Source organism: Vicugna pacos, chromosome 2, assembly GCF_048564905.1.
Source record: "Vicugna pacos chromosome 2, VicPac4, whole genome shotgun sequence".
NCBI classification, from domain to species: Eukaryota; Metazoa; Chordata; class Mammalia; order Artiodactyla; family Camelidae; genus Vicugna; species Vicugna pacos.
The window spans coordinates 47,906,157-47,931,841 of NC_132988.1; the positions used below are offsets into that span (position 1 = coordinate 47,906,157).

The window sequence follows — 25,685 nt, forward strand, 5'->3', positions numbered from 1 at the left end:
TAAAAAGAGTTTTTCAAGGGTGTTCTCTTATCCTGAGATGAAGCTGATTATGAGAACAGAGTTATGCAAGCAAAATGTTTGGTATAGTTTCAGGAATAGAGTGGATGAGCAGACAAGTGAAAAGGCGATGGGAAATCTTGTGCTTCAGTGATTCCTTAGGTTGACAAGCTAAGAAAAGTTCAAGCAAAATTCTGTGAAGCCAAAAGACATCTTTGGAAGTTTTGAGATATGACAAATGCCATCTGGACCATCTCAGGACTTGTGACTATACCCTGTAAAGTGAGAGCTATAAGAATGAGTTTGAACTTTTTCTTTAATAAATATATGCTTACTCTAAATGCAAATAGTTTCAAAAACTGATTAAAACAGTATCTCCCAGGGATGCTTTTAAGTAGAGGTAGGACTTAAGCTTACTTTTTATAATTTGAAAACTCTCTTTTGCCCTACTTTGGCTTTTCTGTAGGAAAGAATGATTTTTTCCCCCTAGAATTGAGAATAGTTGCAGTCTGATAACAAATGTTTTTGAGGACTAATTTATTATAATAAATTAGAAACTTTATACTTCTGAAGTTGAATCACACCAACATAGACTTTAAAATATATCTTTATTTGAGCCCAACACATTCCCAGTGTGACCTGGCTAAGCTGACTGACAAACTGTATGTAATGTGCATTCACTTCCATAAAACATTTTTATTATAGGATCTCACATACTTCAAAAACAGACTAAAAGTTGTAACAGTGTCGGAGAACCTGAATGATATCCATAGCAGTATCATTATAATTTAATATTCATCGAGTGCCAGCAGTGAGCTAGACTCTGTATAAAACACAGCAGGAGAGCTGGTTCCTGTCCTCTAAAAAACCATCCTGTGTATCAAACTGGTGTTGAGGCCTTTTGTTTCTTTATAAAAACAAAGTACAAGAAGTTGTCATTTGGAAAGGATAGAATGATTCTGATTAAATGAAAGCTCAAAATTTAAATTAACTGTAGCATCACGCCATGCATATCATAGTGAGCCAGTGAATAATTTTTGATGGATTGATTGAGTCGTGGACCATTTATTTTACTTAAAATTTCATCAACCAGTTCACATCATTCATTTTATAGTATTTATAAACACTTGCCATATGCAAAGCTAAGTGGAGAAAAGATAGGATGGTAGGAAAGCGTGTGATGTTTGGGGTAATGATAAATTATCCAGTGGGGCTACACTGCAGGCATGAGGCAGAAGCTACCAGATAGGCTGCTTCTGGCTGCAAGTACCAGAAAATATAAGTACAAGTGGCTTAAATAAATAGTGTTTTTTTTTTGTCACATAGCAAGAAGATGGGTGATTACTGACATTGTTTACATTGCTCACAATGCTGTTGAGAACATAGGCTCACTCTAGCTTTCCATCTTGTCTTCCTTCATTTACTGGATTTCTCCTCCTCGGCTTGAGGCCCCGTGGTTTTAATATGGCTACTGCAACTCCAGGCATCATACCCATGTGGGAGGAGGAGGTTCTGGCCACGTCTGTCCATTTTATTAGGAAATATGATGGCTCCTAGTTGCAAAGGAGGGTGGAAACAACATGATGAATACTGTCTTAGAATGACCACAATTTACCCCCTGGAGATGAGCACGTAGAATGAAGTTCTGAGAGTAGAAACAGGGCAGATTAGTTGCTGGTACTGCAGTGAACACTTACAGTGTTCCACAGAGGTGGAGGAAAATGAGGGTGGTGGCAAAATGTTGGAGGCCTTTCAGGCGGGTTTAGGAGTTGAGGTTTTATCAACCAACATGTGGTATTCAATATGAGTCTCCAATTAATTGATTGTCATAAACCATTGGAATACTTCTAGGGTTTTAGGTTGCATTGTGATTATGAAAATTTTCTTGGTATTCCAGTTTTACATCTTAGAAAAAATAACTTGACAAATATAGTTCTTACGGAGGGAGACTTTTGCAACCTATTCTGCAAAATAAGCAGGAAAATGTAAGAAAGGAAGCCAGGTTTATCCTAAATGCCTTCAGAATTCCGTGAAGATTTGAGGGAGAGATGTAAGTTTTCCCTGCAACCTGGCAGTTCCAAGTGACAGGCAGGCTGTTTCCCTCCAACTCATGGACTGACTGTCTTTAAGAGAATTTGTGGATAGTCAGTCAACACATACATACTCAGTGCCTCATGTCTAAATGTGACGTGAAAATAACAATGGGATGTTTTTGGAATACCATCTGTATACACAGAATCTGCCTGACTGTGTGTCAGTGTGTCACCGTGTTATGCTTAAAGTGTTCATTTAAATAGCTTTCTTTTAAAATGTATTTAACTTACTGTTAAAAATACTAATAATCTTTGACCTAATCTGGCAGGTAGTAGGAGGTCTAAAATATCATGACTTACAGTATTTTGGAAAAAGATTTCTATTAAGGAAAATGTTACAGAGAAAATCTTTTGGAGAGTTTAATCAGCCGTTTTCCTACCGTGTGCATGTGTTTAGTATCTGTATAATATGGGACTTACAGATTTGGTGGTGAAGTTTCTTCTATCTTTTTCAGTATTGTTTGGTCCTAATTTTCAGTGATTATGTAAATTAGCCAAATGGTTGACCTTTTGAAAGTTTATTTCCCTTTTTGTTGTTGATTTTAATGAGTTTATAATAAGCTCTAGATCTCTGTAAGGAAAGGGATCAGTATTAGCATAATTTCTTGAAAGCTAAAATCCACAGTGGTTTCTTTATTTACAAATTAAAAGATATAGGAATATACAAAGAGGAGATTCAGAGACTTGTTCTGGAAAGAGGAGATCACTATGTCTTAACTTGCTTCTATCATACCATGTTCTCTTCCTGTGGGAAAATATGAAAATGTGGTGATTCATTAAGGCGTGTTAACCAGGAAGTAGAGTCCCTATTGCCATCTCATATCTCGGAACAAAATTATAACTGTTGCTAAGACAGATTTAATCAACAAGAACCAAGGCTTGAAGCAATGACAGATAAACAGAGATAGAAGTACTGGTGCCATTGTAATTTAAAAAAATCTGGTGATTTTTAACTGATCTAAAAGGCCATCTAAAAGCATTTTATCAGGCTTCTTGTATCGTCATTCTCACATAGGTTATGCTACCATTTCATGGACTGTTGTTCTGCTATATTCACTGGAAATGGCAGATTTTTAATAGTTGAGGGCTAGCTGATGTAGCACGGGTCCAGAAGGTACATTTTTGGAGCAATCACACAAGGGTCTACCTGTAAGGATTTTGGCTCTAGGTGAATTCTGTAGGTTACCTCAAAACCTCTGCATATCTAAGATAGTTGCACGGATGATAACTTTATTTCTTACACTGAGATTTTTCTTTACCATTATAGTTTTTCTTTTTACCTTTTGTTTCTGTGGTGTGCAAACTCAGTTTTCAGTGGATTATTTAAAGTTGTAAACACACACACACAAAGGACACAAGTGAACTTATTAACAAAACAGGGACAGACTCACAGACAGAAAACAAACTTATGGGTACCAGTGGGGGAAAAGGGTGGGGAGGAATAAATTGGGAGTTCAGGATTTGCAGATATGAACTACTACATATAAAATAGATAAACAACAAGGTCCTACTGTATAGCATAAGCATACCTTGTAATGGCTTATAATGAAAAAGGATATGAGAAGGAATATTTATATATATGTATAAATGAATCACTATTCTTTACACCACAAATTAACACAACATGGTAAGTTGAGTATACTTCAATAAAAAAAATTATAAACACAAGTGTGTTTCTGTAAAGACAGTTGACTGTTGAACAACACGGGGGTTAATCCACATTAAACTTACAGTTGGCCCACCTTATCCGTGGTTCTGCATCCTCGAATTCAACCAATCATGGACTGTGTAGTACTGTAGTATTTTTTAAAATATCTGCCTGTATGTGGACCTGCACAGTGCAAGCCCTCATCATTCAAGGGTCAACTGTAATGATGGTTGTAGCTGGGTTGTTAGAGGTCCACACGGAGGATAAGATCTTGGACTGTTCCTTTGGTGTTATGGATCAGGATGCAAGAGGATGGTTCCTTCCTCCCTCTCTCCTTCCTTCCTTCCTTCCTTCCTTCCTTCCTTCCTTCCTTCCTTCCTTCCTTCCTTTCTTCCTTTCTTCCTTCTTCCCCAGATAGCCTGCATCTCTGCTCTGGGTAGACATTTTTAGGAACAGTTTCAACCCTTAGAATTATACAATATTTGACAAAACAGAAAACTGAACATCGAGTGGCGCTCATAGCTGTAAGTTACAAATAGCGGTCAGGTCTTTCCTCTTTTGACTCAATATACTTTCTATTAGTACATTCTTGTAGGTGCAGCATTGTTTGGCATCTGTAGTTTCAGTAAGTTTTCAACTAACTTGGATGATGTAACCTAGGCAATTAGGAATATTTAGTCTGTGAAAGAACATTTACGTGTGTTCTTTCTCTTGTGACTGGTTTTAATGGGTCTACCCAGAGAGTAACTCATTTGATGAGACTTCCCACTAAAAAGATAGTACAGTATTTTTAGCAAGCCTAAATAAGCTGCCTCTATTTTGAAGAGTGCTAGATTGTTTATGAAGGGTGTTGGCCCACGAGAACTATATAATAGACATAGCAAGAATTTTCGAATCACCGTTGTATTCAAGTAGGTAAATGTTAGAACCCTGCAAGAGAATCAATGATTACTTTACTGGAAGCAGGGTGGGAAGAGCCTTCTTAGGAATGGTGTGTTACAGAGAAACGGCTCTCTGAAGTCCATGTGTCATGTAAGGCAAAGAAGGAGAGGTACTTTGCTTACAATTACAGGTGGAAGAGGCTCATACTAGGATTTTATAATGTGCTAGGGGACACTGATGAACCTTCCACCTGGGACAGTGAATGTGAACTGTACATTTGGGGTGAGAATAACATCGTGTGGGATTCTTAAGTTGCTTGACATGACAGGTTCTGCCTTATGGTTTAAACTTGTTCGCCTTTGAAGATCTCCGAATAGCAATGCTCTATATAAATGAGCCTGTTTATTTTAGATGATTGGTGACAGGAATGATACATGCCATCTCTACTGTCTTCTGTGTCTAATTTAGCAGGACTGAATTTGTGTGTGTGTGTGTGTGTGTGTGTGTGTGTGTGTGTGTATGTGATGGAGTTAACATTCGGAGGCCCTGCTGGGCATCTAAGGTAGGCCTGCTCTAGCTTCCCGAGCCCGTAGAAGTCTTTCCTATCTGAGGGGCGGCAGACTTGATATACAGCAGCTGCCAGATCCAAAAAGGAAAACAAACACTAGATCTGTTCATTCTAGATAACTATCTGCCTGCGAATGTTGTGTTTGAGGAGCTAGTTGAAAAGAGTGGGGTGTGTGTGTGTGTGTGTGTGTGTGTGTGTGTGTGTGTTGGGGGGTAGTTTGGCAATCACAGGTGGCTTCTTGTTTTGCTGGGCTTGAATCTCCTTATAGAAAACAGCCATGTCCTGTTTCTCAGGTTTCTTTAAAATCCTTTTTCTCCGTGCTATCCAAAATGCATTAGCTGTTATTTTCCTGTGTGTCAACACGCCTTCTTTCCTGAGCGTAGAAAACAAGGCAGCTTCCCTTCAAATGTAATCCAGCCCCTTAAGGGCAGATTTTTTGGTCATCATTTACTTGGGTAATTACAGGTATTTCTGCTGTAATTTATAAAATTATAGGAAGTTTAATTTTTCTTAGTTGTGGGTTTCCATCGCTGAAAGTTGTCTGACTAGTTTTAATGCTTTGCACTGAAGTCTGTAGCAATGCATTAATTTTTGCCTTTAAATTACAGCGCTATTGTTTTCCACCACCGTGACAGGAGCGGATGGTAGTTGAGGTAGAAGAGTTGAAACTCAAAAAAGGAATGAGAGTCTTTCAGGCAATTCTGATTTTGTCTAGCTGTCTAGAAGTGCTTTGTTTCTGTTGTATTTATTTATATATTTATTTAGCCACTGGGATTCAGCAGCAGACTAGCAGTTTACCACAGGCCTGAACAAATACGCATTGTGAGAGTAAAGATTAGACTGTTTCTCCCTAGTGTGTTAGTTTATAAACAGAAGGTTTTAGCCAAACAGAATTAAAGCAATAGTGGTAAATTTTAATCATGCTTTGTTCCAGAAATAAATTTTTCTTTAATCATAGTAATAGCATGTTTTCCTTCTCTGGAGTAATTTATATGTTTTGTTATCAGAATGTCTTCCATATAAAAGGAGTTAAGATAAATCATTAGATGATTTTAAGGAAGTCAGAGTAAAATCGAAGGTACTATTTGAGACAGTCTAAGTGCAAACTCTGTGTGTATGTATCCGTTTAAATTTCTTAGTGATTATTTCACATAAAAGTAATCAGTGTCTTTGAAAATAAATTTTTTGAGTGGAGTAAAATATGTCTTCTCTGCAAGGAGTAAAAGTAAAGAGAAATTTAAAACCCATATGGGTCTCAACTGGATTTTGATGTGACCAACTTAGATAAAATGATATAAAATGAAGTTGAAGCACTTTTCTTCCTTCATGAAAAAAAGAGAGAATCTCTCTTTGACACAAACAGAAACGAGATGTATCCCCAGAGTGACCCAAGGAGGGAGGAGGAAGGTGGTGGTGGTTGTTATTGTCATTATTGTACATGTTCTCAGGAAGAAATCTTCAAAAGTACTTTAAACAGGACCAGTCATTTAATAAACAGGAACTACTTACATTCTCTCTGCCCAAGCCTTTCCTGTACTGGATGAGGGGATGTGTAGCATTGTCAGGGCCAATATATCCTCGAGCAGTCTTTGTTTTGGGGGTTTTTGCCTCTTTTCTCTGGACGTTCCAGCACCTCTCATCTCCTCTAGCACGTTGAAGTGAAATTTTCTATACAACATCTTGTGGCCTGAATGCATTAATGTGTTTCTTTTCCCTTAAAACAGTAGTATATCCTTTAACTACTAAACTGATATGTATAAGTTAATATCTGATAAATGTAATTTGTTATATTAATAATTTTAAGCTAGTAATGTTAATTTTAAAAATTATAATGCATGCCCGTTGCAGGTAACTTATAAAAAAGGCATAAAGAAGGGATAGCTGTGCATAGTTACATGCCTCTTATTTCTCCAGATTAAATGAAAAGAAGATCAAGTGTCTGTATGCTGACCTAGTTAATGCCACCCTTGGGGTTCCTTCTCTCCTAGGGGTTCCCTCTCTCCTGGGAGTCCATTGCACTTCCAGACCTGAGATGGAAGAGCCCTGGTGTTGAATCCACCCGCAGTTTCCTTGCTGCCATTATTTCCTGCTGTACTCTTGTGGATCTGAAAGCTGATGATCTCTTTCAGGATAGCCATCGTTCTTAGACATTGCAGGAAAGCCTTGCTCTTGCTGCCGTTGCCCCTAGTTTGGGCTTATGAGATATCTGACTGTCAGTTTCAATCCAGGTCGCCTCTCCTTGGAGTACAAGGCTTACAGTTCTTAGTGCCCAGTGACTGTCTCATCTCAATTTTCTTTGAAAGGAATCTAGTCCCCAGAAGTCCTGGGATCAGATTGATCTGCTCTCCGCCCAGTATGGCCTACAACCATGTCCATCTTTCTAAACCTGGGAAATCCATCTAGCCTTCAAAGTACATCTGATTTCCTCAGGTGACTCATCCTTCTTTGGTGACTCTATAGTATTTGTTCCCAAGAGTTAGAAGGATGAAAATAGTCCGGTGTTTGAATAGAAAAGTAAAACATGGAATCATTAGTATGGCATTCTGACTATCTAAGCAAATAAAAATCATCTATGTCCATCCTGCTGAGGGATAACAACCATGAGAGTCACTGGGTGAGGTGACAGCAGTGCAGCTCTTTGTGTTTGTGTTCTTCCAGTGCAGTTCATGTAACTGGCTCCTCTTGGCATTATGCTGTGTGCAGTTGTCATGGCTCTCACCACTACTCAAATGTAACTTTATTTTTAGTCCATTTTTCTATGCACATTTGTGAAAAAAATATATAAAAAATTTGTAACAACGCATCTTTATACAAGAGCCTTGGGTTCGGACATCCAAGACAGAGGCAATCAGGTGACCCTCCCTGGCATATCTCTTGGTACACAGATCGTAGACTATTGGGTAGCCTTTTGAGGTTACATAGAAACAGAGGAACTTCCGAGGAGGAAACTGCAACCTCAAGATGCTTTTCCTTTTTAGTATTAAAACCTGTAGGATGAATTGGGGGAGATGCTAACCAAGTTCAGATGACAATAAAGTGCAAAGAAATGTTGATATGTGATAAAGAATGCATCAGCAGGTGTGGCTAAGTTAAGCTAGTGGATCAGGAAGTGTATCAAGGGAATGTTGGTTCTGGGTCTACAAGGAACTCGACTCAAGAAGTCTGTGAGTGTGTATGTGTGTGTGAGAACCCAGAGAGTTGCAGCTTTGGGAGTTCAAGCCAGATTTGACATAGGGTATCCTCCCTCATAGTTAAGAACTCCTTTTCTTGGGGGAAAGTCTGAGTTGGAATTTCTGGGAAAGAAATTCTATGGGTGACCTTGACTCTACCACTAGCCGTAGTAGTGAGTAGTGTCCTTACCGCAGGGACATCCAGTGTATGGTCCATGCAGGAGGCTTCAGGCATGGCTACAAAGTCTCCATCATTGAAGACAGAACAACAATATAAAGCGGATTCTGGAACAACCAACATCGAGAGAGCCATTAGAGGGACCTCCAACCTAAGAAGAAACAATCTGTTTTAGATCAAGGGCCAAGATGAGAGTAAGTAAGTTTGATCCTTCGGGCAGAGTAAGCACCGTGGGAAAAAAGGGACATTCTAGGGAGAAGAATTAAAAAATGGGCTGGGAGACTTGGAAGTGTCCTTTGAAATTTTACTGCAGAGTCACATTGTATCCCAAGCTGAGGAAAAGATGATACCAATTATATATTCAAACTCATTGGTCATATGTAAAACTTTATGTTATGAATATTTCCCAAATCATTAAAGGTTTCTCAAAATCATGAGTCTGAAAGACTAAATTGTTGAATTTCTTCATCTGTAAGGTGGGGAATAATCATATCAGCTTTGCAGGGTGGTTGTGAGGATGGAATACACTAATGTGTATTAAGGACCTAAATAACAATAGACAGCCAATACAAGGTAGCTGTGTTAATGGGCAAATTAATTCTGCAACTTCTCATTTCAGCAGGATTTAAATTTATACCATTAAGGTAGCAGTTAAATAAGGCACATACTTTTTTGATGATATTTATAAGTTCTTCCTGTTTGAAAAAAAAATGCCCAAAGGAAAAAGAAGAACTGAAAACAAGCTCCCCCTGTGATACCATCTCTCTCCAAGTATCACTGCACAATTGTTGATCTGCAACGTTGCATTGGCTTTAAAAAATAAAATAGAAATGCGACATGTTAAAAGCAAGTATTCTAAGTAAACGAATTGCTTTTATAATTCTCAGAAATCCATATAAATAATACCACAATGGAGAGTTTTACAAGATAAATAACACTTAGTTTAATAATTTTGCTTTTTAAAATTTGAAGTTTGTTTGTATATATAGTATTCTGTTTGAGCTGGACTTCCAAGTGTGAAAGCGGAGAATTTGAAACAATTATTTGAAAAACAAATCTCTTAAGAAAAGGGTATTTGTGGTTCTCAGAGCAGAGATGGCCCTTGACTTGGCATCTGTGCGCTACTTCATGGCATAGGGAGGGCTTGTCTTTTATCTAGGTTTTTTTTTTGTTTAATAGTTGAATTTAGCAGTTGAAATACTGAGTGGGGTATTTTTATTGGCTTACATATTAGTATTTGTTTCCAAACTTGACTTAATATATTTTATTTTAGTTTTTAATTTCTTTTGTTTCATTTATTTTTTAAGGAATAATGATATTATTTTGAAAGAAAAATTGGGTTAATGCAATTTAGGTTGCTCTAAAAGGATTACTACATAAATATAATACTTTTAAAAATTGGTGTATCACAAAGTGAACACTTCAGTGGAATGCTTTGAAAATGCTGAGGTTTCATTTTTCTAAAAAATGTGTTCTTACGTTAGTGTGAGCTTTTTACAATACATTTTAAATTAGCATAAAAATATAGATGTTCCTGATAGAAAACCTAGAAAATGTAGATAAATAAAAAGAAAGCTACCCATCAGTCAAAAATAATTACTGGATATATTTGAGTCTTTAAAAATGTATTTATACCTTAGTTTGGGCCACTTTGACAAAGTACCATTAATCAGGTGGCTTATAAACAACAGAAGTTTATTTTTCACAGTTTTGGAGGCTGGAAATTGGAGACCAGGATGCCAGTATGGCTGGGTTCTGGTGTGGGCCCTCTTTCCTCCCGGTTACAGACTGACTTGTTGCTAATGTTTACATGGTGGAAAGAGAGGAAAACAGGTCTCTGGCCTCTTATAGGGGCATTAATCCTGTTCATGAAGACCCCACCCTCATGATCTAATTACCTCCCAGATACCTTCACCTTGGGGGTTAGATTTCAACAAGTGAATTTTGTGGTGTGCGCGCACACACTCCATCCATAACAATACCTATATATACATATGTTTAAAGCAAAAACACAATCACATATTGAAAAATTTGTATTGCACATTGAAAAATTTACATTTTCAACCTAGCAATGTATTTTAAACATTTGCCCATATTAATGTTTTTTTCATTTCCTTTTTTAATATCCACAGACTTCCACTGTGTGAATAAATCACAATTTATTTAACCAATCTATCATTAACCTTTTAGCTTTTTACTAAGATTCATCAATTGTAAGTATTATTTCTACAAACATTTTTGTGACTAATTCTTTACACACGTCTGTGATTTTGTTTAGAAGGAAATTATGGGTCAAAGGCAATATGGAAAAATATTAGAAGTGTTTGGTATAAATTACATATTGCCCTCCAGAAGAAAGTTACAAAATAACATTCCTTCTTCTAGACCTACAGTGCACATTTCCCTAGGTCCTCAACACTGCTGAGTATTTCTCAAAAAATTTTCCTAAATTGGTAAGACTAAAATGCACATGATTTTACATTTGCCCTTATTTAATTACTTTGTGTGATTATATTTCCTAATATTTGTCTATTACTAGCTTGTAAAGCTTTCCCACTTGAATATGCAAATGTTAAAGTGTTAATGGTCAATGCTGAATAGAAAAAAGGAATATGCTTACTTGCTTCTGTACATTTATTGTCAAGACTTCATTTAGCACCACTTTGTACCAGACATCACACAATTTCTTAAATGAAGTAGTCATGTTTTAAATTACAAGAAACTGAACATTAATTTGACTTGGAAGTTCGAATGGTGACTCAAATTCATGATTAATGCTATTTAAAAAAAGGCTTGGTCAAATTTGAAACCTCCATAAACATACCCCACTTTACAATGTTCCTGCACTTTAATCTACAGATCAGGTGGGATTAAAAAAGAGTAAATGTGGATACTGTGATTCGTCATTCAGAGTCCTGGCATGGTGACCTTTAAAATTCTAATCCTAGGGGTAGGTGGGGTAGTGGGCTTGGGAGGGTGGGAATAGCTCAGTGGTAGAGTGTGTGCTTAACATGCACAAGGTCCTGGGTTCAATCCCCAGTATATCCATTTAAAAAAAAAAAGAAAGAAAAAGAAATACAACCCAATACTGTTGTCATCTAATAGTGAAAGAATTCAACATGAGAACATAGATAAATGAAATTCTAATCCTATGACCTGGTTAGTTTACAGAGGAAGAAATGAAAACTTGGCATAATGGAGAACTTTCAGACTTTAAAATTAGATGCCTGGATTCAAATTCTGATTTTGCCACTTATGAAACATAAAGAGAAGGAAAATATACTTAGAATTTTGAAGATTCAGTTTTGCTGTCTCAAACATGGTTAATGTTAACTGGTTCACTTAGACTGTTGTGAGGTCAGTTCCTTTCCTATCCTTCAATGACTTACCTCGGGTCACTTAACTAGTTAATTGGACAGAGAAGACAGGAGCCCTTGTCCCCTGATTCTTTATTATATGCCCTAGCTCCTTTTCTGGTTGCACACTTTGAAGCATGACCTATTAAGGTGTGTCATCTTAATTAGACTAGAGTGGAACAGAGTTGCAGCAAGTATTTAGTTGAATGAATCTCCAGTGCCTTCCAGCCAAAGACCATCAGGAACACACCCTGTAAATGAACAAGCTGAATTTATTACTGGATACCAGGAAGAAACCCACATACCAGGAGAAATGTGGGGCATTTTAGTAGAAGGTGTTTGAAAGGATTATCATAGGATTGGGACCCATGTTAGGTGACTTTTGGGGAGGGTTTTAAAAAGTGGCTTTGCCCAAATGTCCATCAGACAGATGACTGGATGAAGAAGATGTGGTATATGTAATACTACTTAACCGTAGAAAGGAATGAAATAATGCCATTGCAGCAAGATGGATGGACCTGGAGATGGATCATCATTCTAAGTGAAGTAAGCCAGAAAGAGAAAGAAAAATACCATATTATTGCTTATACGTGGAATCTTAAGTTCATTTGTATCCTTTTTTTTTTAATCTATAAAACAGAAACAGACTCACAAACATAGAGAATAAATTTACAGTTACCAGGGCGTAAAGGGGGTGGGAAGGGACAAATTGGGATTTGAAATTTGCACCTTTTGGGGAGTGATGGAAATATTAGCTATCTTAATTGTGTTGATGGTTTTTATTGGTGTATACATCTATCAAAATTCATCAAATTGTACATCTGAAATATATGTAGTTTGCTGTACAGGAATCATACCACAATATAGGTGTTTAAAAAAAGTGGCTTCTGGATTGCATGCTGTCAGGAACTGAGGATGACCTATGATCAGATAATTTAAAAATTTTATGTATAAGGTGGACAAAATAAAGTGAGGCTAAAGCTATAGTTGGGAAAGGAGCAGCAGGTCCCCAAATTAGTCAGGGTATGGAGATGCTTGGAATTTTTGTGGTTTTCACAATGAGAATATCATGGAGCTGTCTTATTTTTTTTTACTTCATCATGGTGGCTGATGGTGATTTGGAAGCTTCTTTATGGTCAACAGAATACCAAGGCATATTGTGAGTGCTACACTAAGTTCTTAACAATATTATGGTGCAGCTATGAGTGTTAGGACAGTTTCTGGATGTCAGAAGGTGCTTTTTTTTTTTTCTTTCTTTCTCTTTGCCTCTCCCTTCTTTCTTACCACCTTTAGGCCAGCAGTGACTCTAGGACAAAATTCTGGCCAAAGAGAAATATGTTCTGGGTGCTCCCTGGTTACATGTTTACTTTCAGATGTTGGCACCACCCCTTCTCACTGTCCCATCTTCCTTCTTCCTGGTGGAAAGGGGATATAATTGTTGAAGCTCTAGCAGCCTTTTTGTAGTTGTGAGGGAAAGGTCAAGGAAATCACAGGGTCTTTGGCATCATTAATCTGCTGAACTAGTCCAACACTGGTGTCTCTGGATTTCACACTTTGAGAAAAAAAAAATACTCCTCAATTAAAAAAAACAAAAACAAACCCAAAAAACTGGCTACTCTAGACTATTTGTTACCTATAGCTGAAATCATTCCTAAAACATTAGGTTTTCGTGTTCATTGTTACTAAACGAGACACTCTTCTGGCAGCCAAAGTTTTATAATGGCTTAGAGCATATTCTGTTTGGAAATAGAACTTAGCAATACCCTATTTTTTTTCAAATTAGGTTTATGTTAGATGAATAAATTATTGTTCTTTTTGCTTCATAAGGTTTGTCATTATTACTTCATTCGAATGCTGTTGCTTCCTTGGTTTCAGAAACCTGCATAAAAATGAAAGCTTTAGAAACCTTCCAGATCAAGCTCAGCAAAAAGAAGCGTGGGTGCATTTGTAGACTTGATTATTGAAAGGGTGAGTACAGCTGTAAACCTAATTGCTGGGTAATTGTGACTCCACCATTGCAATTTGCAGGTTCCGACAGCCCTTGTGATTTGTTAAGTCTAACAATGTATTGGTTGGCTTTAATGATCATAGGCTTAGAAGCAGAAAGAACTCCCATCTTCCAAGGGGGATAATTCCCTGGTTACTCTGTACCACTGTGGTTAGCAGGTTAGACCCTGTAGCACAGAATCAATTCCCACTGGAAAACTGCTAATGTGTTGGGAGGTGGGGATGTGGACAATTGCTAATTACTATTAATATGCAGTGTGCAGGATAACTAAAGCACAGGGCCAGTAGGAATCCGATGTCTGCTGGCTGCTAGATGAGAGTGCTTAATAAAAGATAAGTGGAAATGTTCAGGAAAACTTCATGTCCTGACAGCTAGGATTTGTATGTTGAAAATTATATGCCTGTGGTCAGAATATATTTTACTCTATGCACCAACTGGTAATTATTCTACAGTTACTTCTTAACTTTCTCTACACTTTTTACATGGTAGGTGCAAAGTAGTTGTTCAAGAAATGATTGAAAATGTATTAAAATTTTCCTCTGCAGGATGGCTCTGCAATGTGACAATAATTTATCAAAATAGTCTCTGTAAACAGTAAATTATTTAGCAGATCACAATTTTATATTACAGAATATTACTGAGTAAAATATATTGTTTGCTGTGGTGAACATAAACTATATGGAGGCAGGGTAATTTAATAATTGATGGGGAAGATTCTTGTCTACTTAATTAAATAGAATGTGAATCTTGCATGGGTGCGTGGCTGTACCAGGAAAATGTGTCATGCATGAAACAGACCAGTGTCTCTCTTTTTCAAGAAAAAAACTTAACAGTAAATTATGACAAAATAGTTTCACAGTATTAACATTCTATGTTTGAAATGCTTATAAAAAGGCTGATCTTTTTCCTCCAGTTTTTGTAGGCAGATAAAATAAATCTATCCAAATGAAATGATTCATGTACACTTAATCCACTGTGCGTTATGTGTGGCAGGTATGAGTTGACATGTGTTGCAGTTATGGGCACTGTACACCTTCACATGTCTAGTAAATCACAGAAATTTACTAATGGAGGAAGATGCAGAATCCTAGTTTTGTAGTAGCCACATTCAGTTTGATTGTCATTATGCAGGCTTCCCAGAGTTGCTCTCCATATTGTGTTTCACTAGGAAATATGCTCTTTGAAAAGAATAGGAGATCTATGCTGGAAAAGATACTGCAGAAGGAGTTTAGAAGCTGGTCTGTTTTTCCTATTTTGAGGTTTTTGTGGCGCTGTTGATCTTCCTGCAGAATTAAGTTCTGGTGAAGTACATGTTTTGATGAACTTATTTTGAGAGAATGAATGAATGAATGAGACCTGTCAGCCTTTATTTAGAAGTAGATTCACTAGCAACTTCTCTTTGAATTTGTTAAAAGCCACAATGAGGACAGGAAAGAGACAGTTGCAATTCAGTGGAATAACTACTAAATCAGATGTATGAACTCTGAGGTAAAAGTAGAGGAGAGAGTCTAGAAGGAGCGACCTTATTATCTGGATCACCTTGAAGGAGAAGTGAGAGTTTTCCAGATGGACAAAGATTGGGAAGGGCAGAACAGTTTCATACCATGGTCAACGATGTTCCTAAAACAGGCCATGAAGTAGTATAGAGTCTTAGAAGTTTGATAACTACATTATATTGGGACTCTTAGGCTTCTATTTTTTGATTTTTTCTGGCAGAGAGAAGTGGCAGGTGATGATGACATGCAGGTTGCTCAGAGTTAGACTCTGCAGGCAGTGAACGGCATGCTGCGGTTTAGGCTGTGCTCTGCAGTCCCTGTGACACCAGGCTTCCTCGGAGCAGGAACCCTTCTATCTCAGCCCGCGCAGCCCTACTGCTGACCTAGAGAATGCCCAACACACTGCAGTTGTGTAATGCATATTTATTAAGTGAATGAGTGTGGAAGCATTAAGGACTTGAGAAAAAGGAGCAACCATTAAGATATACATTTTGGGACCATCACTGACAGCAGTAAGAGCAGGACAGAAGACGATGTGTTTATTTTCCGTTGCTACTGTAACAAATTACCCCAAATTTAGTGGCTAAAAACTGCACAAACTGATTATTTTATGGTTCTTTGGGTCAGAAGTCTGATGCAGACCTCACTGGGCTAAAATCAAGGTGTTGGCAGGGCTGCCTTCCTTTCTGGAGGCTCTGGGGGAGAGTCCCTTTCCTTGCTCTCTCCAGCTTCTACAGGAGTAACTTGGAAGGCATTCTTGGCTCACAGCTCCCTTCCTCCATCTTCCTTCAACCATATTGCATCTCTTGGACCCTTCATCCATCTTCACATCTCTCTGTCTGTAGTCCAGAAAGGTTCTCCATTTTAAAGGGCTCATGTAATATTGAGCCCACTTGGAGAATCCAAGATAATCTCCCCACATCAAGGTCCTTAACCTTAATCACAGTTGCAAAAGTCCCTTTTGCTAAGGTAACATATTCACAGGTTCTGAAGAATAGGATGTGAACCTCTCTGGAAGGCTGTTGCTCCGTCTGCCACAAGGGGCCTGAAGGTAGTTCATAGGACGCCATATAGGAGACTAGTTAGGAAGGAGTTTGTGACAGGGATAAAGCTGGTTCACTAAACCATTTTACTTTTCCTTTTTGGTAGAAAGGTAGGCTACCATTTGCACCTTCTTTGCACTTAGTTGTGATCAATATGACTAAGTTCTGGCCAATGGGAGTTATGTATACCTTCTCCAGGCCTGACTCATAGACCACCTCTTACTCAATCCTTCATGGTCATTCTTTTCTCTCATCTGTTGACTGGATGAAGAGGGATCCAGCCGTGTTCTCTGAGGCCTAGAGGGATGGGAGGGTCTCTAGCTAGAAGCAGCTGGATTCCTTTGTGGAGCAGAGACCCCCACCAAAGCACAGTGCACCATGATTTGCATGGTAAATAAACCTTTGTTGTGTTAGCCTCTGACATTGAGAACTGTTTGCAACAGAAGCTTATCCTGACTAATGCTGAAATTTGTACCTAGCAGTGGGGTGTTGCTGTAACAGCAACAATAAATGTGACACTGACTTAGTGCTTGGGCAGCGAAGACTCTAGTATTAGAGGTTCTGAAGGGGAAAAACCTTGGATAAGCTGATGACTGGAATAACTTGCAAGGCAAGATGTATGCCCAAAAATCTTATAGCTTTAGGACAGTCATTCTTTTTTTTCTTCAGGTTGTCCTTTTAATTTTTTTATTGAAGTATAGTTGATATACAATGTTGTTAGTTTCTAGTGTACAGCATAGTGATTAAGTTACACATGCATATGTTCTTTTTCATCATAGGTTATTAAAAGATATTGAATATAGTTCCATGTGCTATATAGTAGGAACCTGTTTATCTGTTTTATGTATAAAAGTTTTTATCTGCTAATCCCAAACTCCTAATTCATCTCTCACCAACCTCCCTGCTTCCCCTTTGGTAACCATAGGTTTGTTCTCTGTGTTTATTGAGCCTGTTCTTGTTTTGTAAGTAAGTTCATTTGTTCATTTTTTTTTAGATTCCACATATAAGTGATATCATATGATATATTTGTCTTTCTCTGACTTACTAGATTTAGTATGATAATCTCTAGGTCCATCCATGTTGCTGCAAATGCCATTATTTCATTTTTTATAGCTGATTAGTATTTCATTAAAAAGTCCACAAATGATAAAGGCTGAAGAGAGTGAGGAGAAAAGGAAACCGTCTTACACTGTTGGTGAGAATGTGGTTTGGTGCAGCCACTATGGAAAACAGTACGGAGATTCCATAAAAAAAAAAAACAGAAAATAGAGTTATCATATGATCCACCAATCCCACTCCTGGGAATATATCTGGAGGGAACTCTAATTTGAAAAGATACATGCACCCCAATGTTCATAGCAGCAGCATTTACAATATCTAAGACATGGAAGCAACCTAGATGTCCACTGACTGATGATTGGATAAGGAAGCTGTAGTATATATGCATACAAAGGACAGCAAATTTTAACTTTGCCTACGTATTAGAATCACTTGGAGGATTTAAAAAACTATCCACATTTGGACCCTGCTCTCAGAGATTCTGATTGAATTGTTCTGTGTGTGTGTGTTGGGGGAGGGAAAGGGGCATTGGTATTACTTGAACAGTTTTCCGAGTGATTCTGACATGTAGCGAGGCTTGAGAACCAAAGGTCTAGAACAGAGATCAGCCATGTTTTTCTGTAAAGGGCTAAATAGTAAAATTTGGGGAATAGTACTCTCTGTGTTACAAGTATTCAGTTCTGCCATTATAGCATGCAAGCAGCCATGATGGTATATAAGCACATGGGTGCGGGTGAGTGCCAATAGAACTTTATTCTTAGAATAGGCCAGCAGCTGGATTTTACCTGTGAGCCATAGTTTGCTGACCCCTTCTCTGGGACAGAGATTCTCAAATGTTTTCTTCCTGGGGCTCCTTTACCCAATTTAAAAACTATTGAGGCTCACGAAAACTTTTGCTTTTGGGTTATATCTAGCATGAATTACCAAATTAAAATTAATACTGAAGTCAAAAAAATTAATCAATTGAAAGTAATCATAAATTCATTATGTTAACATACACAACATATTTTTATAACTACTTTCAAAAAATTTAATGAAAAATGGCATTGTTTCCTATTTTTGCAAAACTCTGTACTATTTAGCTTAATAGAAGATTAGCTAGATTCTCATTTGTTCATTCACTCTGTTTTGATAAGTTGTTTTCATTGAAGTATATAAAGAAAATCTGATCTCACACAGATGTAGAGGTATTTCATGTTAGAAGACCAACCTCCTTTTGAAAGAGTATTTTAATAGACTTTTCAGATAATTGTGGCTATCCTTGGATACTACCTAGTAATTCAACAGGTGATAATTTCTTAAAAGATGACTACAAGCTGGAATCTGAAACCATATCAATGAACTTTTCACATACTATTGCATTAAAATTCACTGGTTTAGTTGTACTTTAAAGGGATCATTTGCCTGTGCATGATTTTGTGATATCTTACATTGGTTACTTAGAAAATATTGTTTCGTTGAGTTGTGCCATTGGCACACTTCATTATATAATATTTTTAAAAAACACATTTGTTAATATCACTACTGATGTCTTCAGAAAAGTCTTCAAGGATTCAGAAGCTGTCAGGCTCAGGGTGGTCGGGACAAGTTTTCCAAAATTCTAATTTTTACTTGAAAGCTGAAGTTTTATCATTGGCAACAAATACTGTCAGGTTGTTTGCCTTCGAGTGACAGGCTCACTTCATTTATTTTCAAGAAAGTGACTGCCAAATACCCACGTCTGAATAACCATATTTTGTTTATCACTTGTTCTTTCAAGTAAAAATGGCGTTCCTCGAAAAAGAGACTAGTTCAGTTTGCAACTCAAACAATCGCACACTGCTGTTCCTCAAGACAGCCATTGGATTTAGGTATGCAGCAGAAGTGCTGTTTGTGTTCTTTGCTTTTGGCCTCACAGAATATTTAAGACTTGTTCTCCAGGCTTGAGATTTAATAAAGTGAATACTTTTTACTCTTTCATCAAAGGCATTTTTAAGTGAAACTGGCTGTTTAAAAAATTAACTGTAAGTACATAGGAAAAGATATGATACAATGCTTAAACAATGATACAATACAAACAACACATTGATAACAGTTTGATGACATATTTGTGCCAGAGCATCAATAGCTTTCCTCATCATTGCTTTTGTAGCATCAGCGTGAGCATCAACACAGTGAAAAAGGAAAACAACCTCTCAGTAGTATTATGAAAGTGTTTTTGACCTTGTGGACTCACTGAAAGAGTCTTTGGGATGCCCAGGGTTGTGCAGACCACTCTGGAAAACTGCTGCTGGAGGGGATGAGTTTTAAAGGACAGAGTGTTAGTGTGGTAGCTGTTAGTGGCTTCCTTTGTTAAGGTGTGTCAAGAAAGATAGGACCGCAGAAGGAACTGGCCAGTTTTCAAGCTGAATAGGAAATGGTAAAGGGAATCTGAAAACTTGGAGTGAAAAACGGTTGGAAAGCCAATTGCTTCCTTATCCCAAATGGAGCCACAAAGGGCCAGTAAAACTTCTCAGCTGGAAACATGATTTAGTTCTATGGCAAAGATCAGACCAAGGGTGTGGCCTTCCAATAAGAAACTGTAATCAGAGTAGCTGCAGTTAAGGAGAGAGGGGGGAGAGGGAAGAGGAGAGAAAGACCTGAGAATTACAGATGGAAGCAAACACCATGGAAGCCTACCAAGATTTTAAAGAATTTATATTATCAAGAAATGCAAAATATCAGACTGAAAAATTGTTTGAGCTGTAAATCACTTTTTTGGCTTTCAAACTTTTGGTAACACTCATTTCAAGCTGCATCCAAAGGGAAGAAATAGACAAGACAGTAAGAACTCCTAAGAGCTAAGGGCCAACAAGGAGAGGGTCAAGGAGATGATTCTCGGAGAGCAGAATTAAAGTTTAATCAACTCAGCCTCCCTCCAGGGTAGGGAACTTCATAAGTTCTGCCAGGACTCTGAGCCACGGGGAGGGAGTGTGGCTACTTGATGGAAAAAGCCTGGGTACCTGCATGGAGTAGATCTCACCCCAAAATTTGCACGGGATTGTGACATGAGCAAGAAAAAAATTATTTCTTACAACTGTTCTTTATTACAACATTTAGACTACTATGAATAATGCAGAGGCTATGCCACTGATCTAACATAAAGCATTGCACCAAGATAGTGGCAGGGTGAATAAGAAGAAATAATATAGTTTAAAGAAGAATCAGTAAGCTTTTGTAGACTGAGGGGATGTGAGAGCATAACAAGGGAGAGAAAAGGGTCTGGGATGAATTCTAGCTTTCTGTCTTGGGTTGAGGTGGGTGGGGGTTTGGATGATACTCACAGAACAATGCAGTGAAGTTGTCGGAAAGGCGGTAGGCGATCTGGGGGCTAAGAGCTTGGGACAGAGGTCTGGAGATGAGGCGAGTGGGAAGCAGCAGTGGTGGGTAGAATTTGTCATGAGGATAATTCAGTGGGAGAAGAGCACAGAGGTCATTTAACAGTAGAGAGAATCGTCTGCAAAACAAGAGTGAGAGTGAACCATCAGGAAGGAAGAAAAATGGCAAGAAAGGGTAGATCGAACTGCCTTCTTTAGTTTCTCTGAAGAGTTATGAAATTGTTAAGGGTCAAAGAGTGCAAAGAGGTCAAATAAGATAAGAGCTAAATATTTATTACATTTTAAAGTTAAGATTGTGTTGGTGATCTTCATGAAGATAATTTCAATGGAGCATTGACATAAAATTCAGACCATTTTAGGATAAGTGTCTTATGATCTTATGGATGAAAGTACAGACTGAAGGTGTTGGATCTTGACCAAGGTCTGCAGTAAATGTTGGAGCTTGGATTTGTACTCTTGCCTATCCAGTACCTCAACCCACGTTCCTCCACTCCAAACTGAATCGGAAAAGTGCGCGTTACTAAGATGCTAATTCAGATATAATTTTGATTAAAGTGTTGCCAGAGCAGAATAAAATGAGTTCATAGAAACCATAAGGATCAATATGTATTTTTCAGAGAGAAAGATGTAGAGAAGTTACTTATTTTTTTATGATACTTTCTGAGAGAGAATTTCTCCCCTCACCTCCTTCTCCCCTCTTTCTCTTAAGCTGGTTGTATTGATTATATTGTCAACCAGAAGTTAAATTTTATAATGTGAATGATTGTTATCAGTGTCATGTTTTTAAAAATTAGGGTTATTTTGGTTTTAGAACACAGGGTATATCAAATTGCTAAAATAACTTCTTCCTAAAATTACAGTATCTAAGTAAGTTGACTGACAGAGCTTTTTTTCTCTCTGAAGTCTTATAAAACTTAATTAGCAAGATCAAAGTCTACAAGAGCTTAACAGCCACCTTCACCTTTACCAGATGCCTTGTTAGTAATTTGGTGTTTAAAGTATAATCCCTAAATAGAGCCAAATATTTTTTAGGAGATAGTTAATATTTTTTCTTTAATAAACTTAATGGAAAACTCTAAATGCTGTCATAGAGCACTATTCAAAATAAGCTCCTTAGCAAAATAAATGAGAGACGTGTAGAAACCTGAAGAAGCCTTTATTCTTGAGAGCCAAGGTGTCTGCAAATCTTGTGTAGGAAATCTCACTTTCTTTCATTTCATATAAAGAAATTTTGTGTGAAATGAAGGAAAGTAATTGGCATCACTTGAATCCATTATTCATCAAATTTTACTATTTTTGTACAAAGGAACCTTTCTTGGCATGTACTGATTTCCTAATCTGGAATGCCTGCTAAAATATTTTCATTAAGATGTGTTATTTTTAGCAGTAAAGAGCCTTCCAGTTTGGGACTCAGCAAATGCACATTCAATTTGGAGTATAGATAAAGGCAAGAAAAAATACAGTCAGCATTATTAAATATAAACCTTGGTACTGCCCTACTTCAGTTGCAGTTTTTGATAGTATAATTGAGTATTATTTACCCCCTTTGCATTTCTATAGCCACTATTTCTGCGCAACTTATGTTTTTGGTTGAAATGCCCCAGCAGAACAGAAAAGAAGCATTTGTAATTTTTTTGAAGGCTGTGTGGTAGTGATGAGGAATTGAGAAATGGCCTGTCTTGTATGCAAAACAATTAAAAATATATCTCTTTGTATGTGTGCAGATGCATGCACACACACTTTTGATGCATGTCCCATTTTAAAGACATGTCCCATCTGATTACCCACATTCTCTTAAAAGAGGGTGGCAGATGATAGATAATCTCCATTTAAACATTTCTTAATTGAGAGAAAACATTTAAGAAGAGAGAAGAAACACCCAGCCCCATCCTGAAAAATGTGTGTTGTTTTTAAATTGCACATGTGGATTTTGGTGAAATATAAGTAGAAAAATGTAGCTGTTCCACACCAATGACATATGTTACATAAGAGGTTAGCAAGATATGCCCCATGTTTTAAGAGATACTATTTTGCAATACACACTGCCACATAGGAAATCTAAAGAAGCCACTGACTCTTCTGCCACCCCAAAATGGGAGTTTATGAAAAAAACAAAACTAAATTAAGCTTATTTTTTGTTTCCAAACCAAGCGTACTTCTTTAGCAATATTAAAACATTTTGTTTGGTTGTTCTCATCCAGACTAAAATGTATCCTATTCTGACAGTTAATTCAGAAGATCCCCAAACTTTCTGTTTATGAAATTGAGTACCTGAAGAGGTCTCCATTTCTAGTGGCTATTTTTCAGAATCTATTATATGCTGGAAAGATAGCATCACAACTTCTGAATCTCTTGTCAAATGTCAGGGCTGTTTAACACATTTTATAAAAACAGTGAGAGTAGGAAAATTGCTGATTTTAAGCTAAGCATTTCTGAAGTTTTTGAACAAATATATTTGGTATGCAGGTAAAATAATAAGGCTAAAACTTTGGTTTTCAAAAATTAGAATGAGTTGTCTTTTGTGGTATTAGTTATACAGAGTAAAGGCAAATGAAGTAACTATTTGGTGATTTTATAGTACTAATTTTATGCATTCCTTCATTGAACAAGTATGAATTAATTATTCACTTGTTTTTTTTTTAATTTTTAAAATTTTTAGGGGGGAAAATTAGGTTTACTTATTTATGTTTGGAGGAAGTACCGGGGCTTGAACCCAGGACCTTGGGTATGCTAAGCCATGCGCTCTACCACTTGAGCTATACCCTCCCCCCTTAATTACTTACTTTGTGTCAAGGTATTACACCTATATCCCTGGATGCATAACAAAGGGCTAGCCACTCAGTACTTTCTGGATTTTAAGGACTAATTCTTACTGTCATTGTGAAATAAGACCATTTGTCACACATATACAGAGCAAAAGAGAAAAACAAATACAACAAAAAGTATGTCAGTGAATCACAAGAACTACTATTTAACTGGGTTGGGACCAAAGGTTGTTAGTGCTGTTGGCCATAACTATCTGAAATGAACCCAAAATGTCAAGCTGACCTCTTAAGGGGGACTGGGTGAATACCAAGGTTCAGTGGTTTGTTCTTGATGCACAGCCAAACATTTGGATGTCTACTCAACATTTTTAGAGCTTTTTCTTCTATTAACATAGTTTAGAAAAGTGTAATGTGTGACTTGTATAGAACATTCATGGTTCTATTTTTATCATATTAAACAAATGAAAGCAGTCCATTTTGGAATGTATTCCGTTTTCTTAAGTTCACATAGGGTTAAAGTAGCATGACATTAGTTATTTATGAATTGCTGTTGATAGCAAGAATACAGATACTGTGAATTCAGAACTTGAGGGATAGAAAATAAATCAGATCGTTATGTGCTGTGATGCGCTCCATGAAAGACAGAAGCGGGTGATGTGAATGATAGTAACTGAGAGCAGGAGGGAGAGGAAATAGGCCAAATAAGGACCTCTCTGAGGAGGTAACACATACACTGATGTCTGAAGGATGAGAAGTTGTGGGAAGAACCAGGGAAAGAGCCTTCTAGGTGGACAGAAATGAAAGTCTAGCATTAGGAGATGAGAGAAGCTTATTGATTAGGAACAGGAAGGAGCAAAGCTTAAACTCCCCTAGAACGGATCTTTCTGACTAGGGCTATTTTGTGTCTAATGGAGAGTTCCCTGTTATCAAATAGGACAGCCTAGGTTATGCTGCAGTAACTGACCATCCCCAACCTCAGCCGCTCTAAACAACTAGATTGATTTCTCACTCACTCTGTACGTCCATTGCAGGCTGGCGAGGTCCTCTGGTCTGCATCCTCCTCACCCCAAGACTCAAGCTGACGGAGCAGTCACTATCTGGAAGGCAGTGGTTACGGTGGCAAAGTGAAAAGAGAAAGCACTGCACATCAAGTACAGGCTCTTAAAGCTTCCACACACATCACTTCCACTCTCATTTCATTGGCCAGAGACACTAATCTCGAGTCAGCAAGAAAGGGTAATTCTCCAGTGTGCCTGGCAGAGGAGGAGAACTGAAAGTATTGAGGAGCAGCAGCAATATCTCCTCTGGGGGTCAGTGAACAAGCTGGAATTGTATATAGAAGGTGTGAGTGTGTGTGTGTGTGTGTGTGTGTGTGTGTGGCCAGGGAAAAGGTCCATTGCTTTAATCAGATTCTCGAAGGGATCTGACACAGCAACAATTAAAAACCACTGGACCAGTTGAAAACTGTCATGTAAACAGATAATTGCTATACAAGACAATTTGCAGCATGAGTGAGAGGCTGAAATGATGAAAGAATTGCGTGTGGGTGTGTGCGTGCATGTGCGTGCATATAAGTGCATGCATGGTAATAAAGAAAAAGTTGAGCAAATTTGTAGGCTGAAGGGTAGAAGCCAGAGAACAGGGAGTGATGGACTGAAGACACCAAAATGTGAGGGGGAATGACTAATGTAATGAGGTCCCAGAAGATGCCTGAGGAGATAGTGTCCAATACCCTATAGTAGTGTTAACTTCGGGGATTAGGAGAGAGAACTCTTGTCTGATTTAGGAGAAAGGGAGGGAGGGAGAAGATGGGTGCCCCCATGGGTGTCAGGCCAGCTGCAGGTGGAGGGGAAAGAGAAGACTTCTGTTTTGTCTGTGATTCATGAACAAGGGCATCCATTTAGCAGGAGGCGTTCTTTGAGCATGTTGATAGGTTAGAACAGCTGTAGGGGAAATCTGAAACAGAGCTGACTTGGGGACAAATAAAAGGGCTGCCAGTAGCACTAGGGACCCAGCTGATGCTGGAGAACATGGGTTTGTTGCAGGGCCAATAAACAGAGTTATGG

At 37.8% G+C, this 25,685-nt stretch overlaps 1 long non-coding RNA gene and 1 other non-coding gene across 3 annotated transcripts; one reads left to right on the forward strand and one right to left on the reverse strand.

The window, feature by feature from the left end:
* Positions 1-586: 586 nt before the first annotated feature.
* Positions 587-24,836, reverse strand: LOC140686189 (uncharacterized). Of its 2 annotated transcripts, XR_012059805.1 has the most exons (4): positions 24,633-24,836; positions 20,801-20,973; positions 8,549-8,687; positions 587-1,550 (listed from the first exon to the last, which is right to left on the reverse strand). It is a non-coding gene; the product is annotated as an uncharacterized lncRNA (long non-coding RNA). The 2 variants fall into 2 exon arrangements; XR_012059806.1 differs by lacking the exon at positions 20,801-20,973 and having other exon boundaries at positions 24,633-24,834.
* On the forward strand, positions 11,516-11,584 carry TRNAV-AAC (transfer RNA valine (anticodon AAC)). The gene has a single exon. It is a non-coding gene; the product is annotated as a tRNA-Val (tRNA).
* Positions 24,837-25,685: the final 849 nt, after the last annotated feature.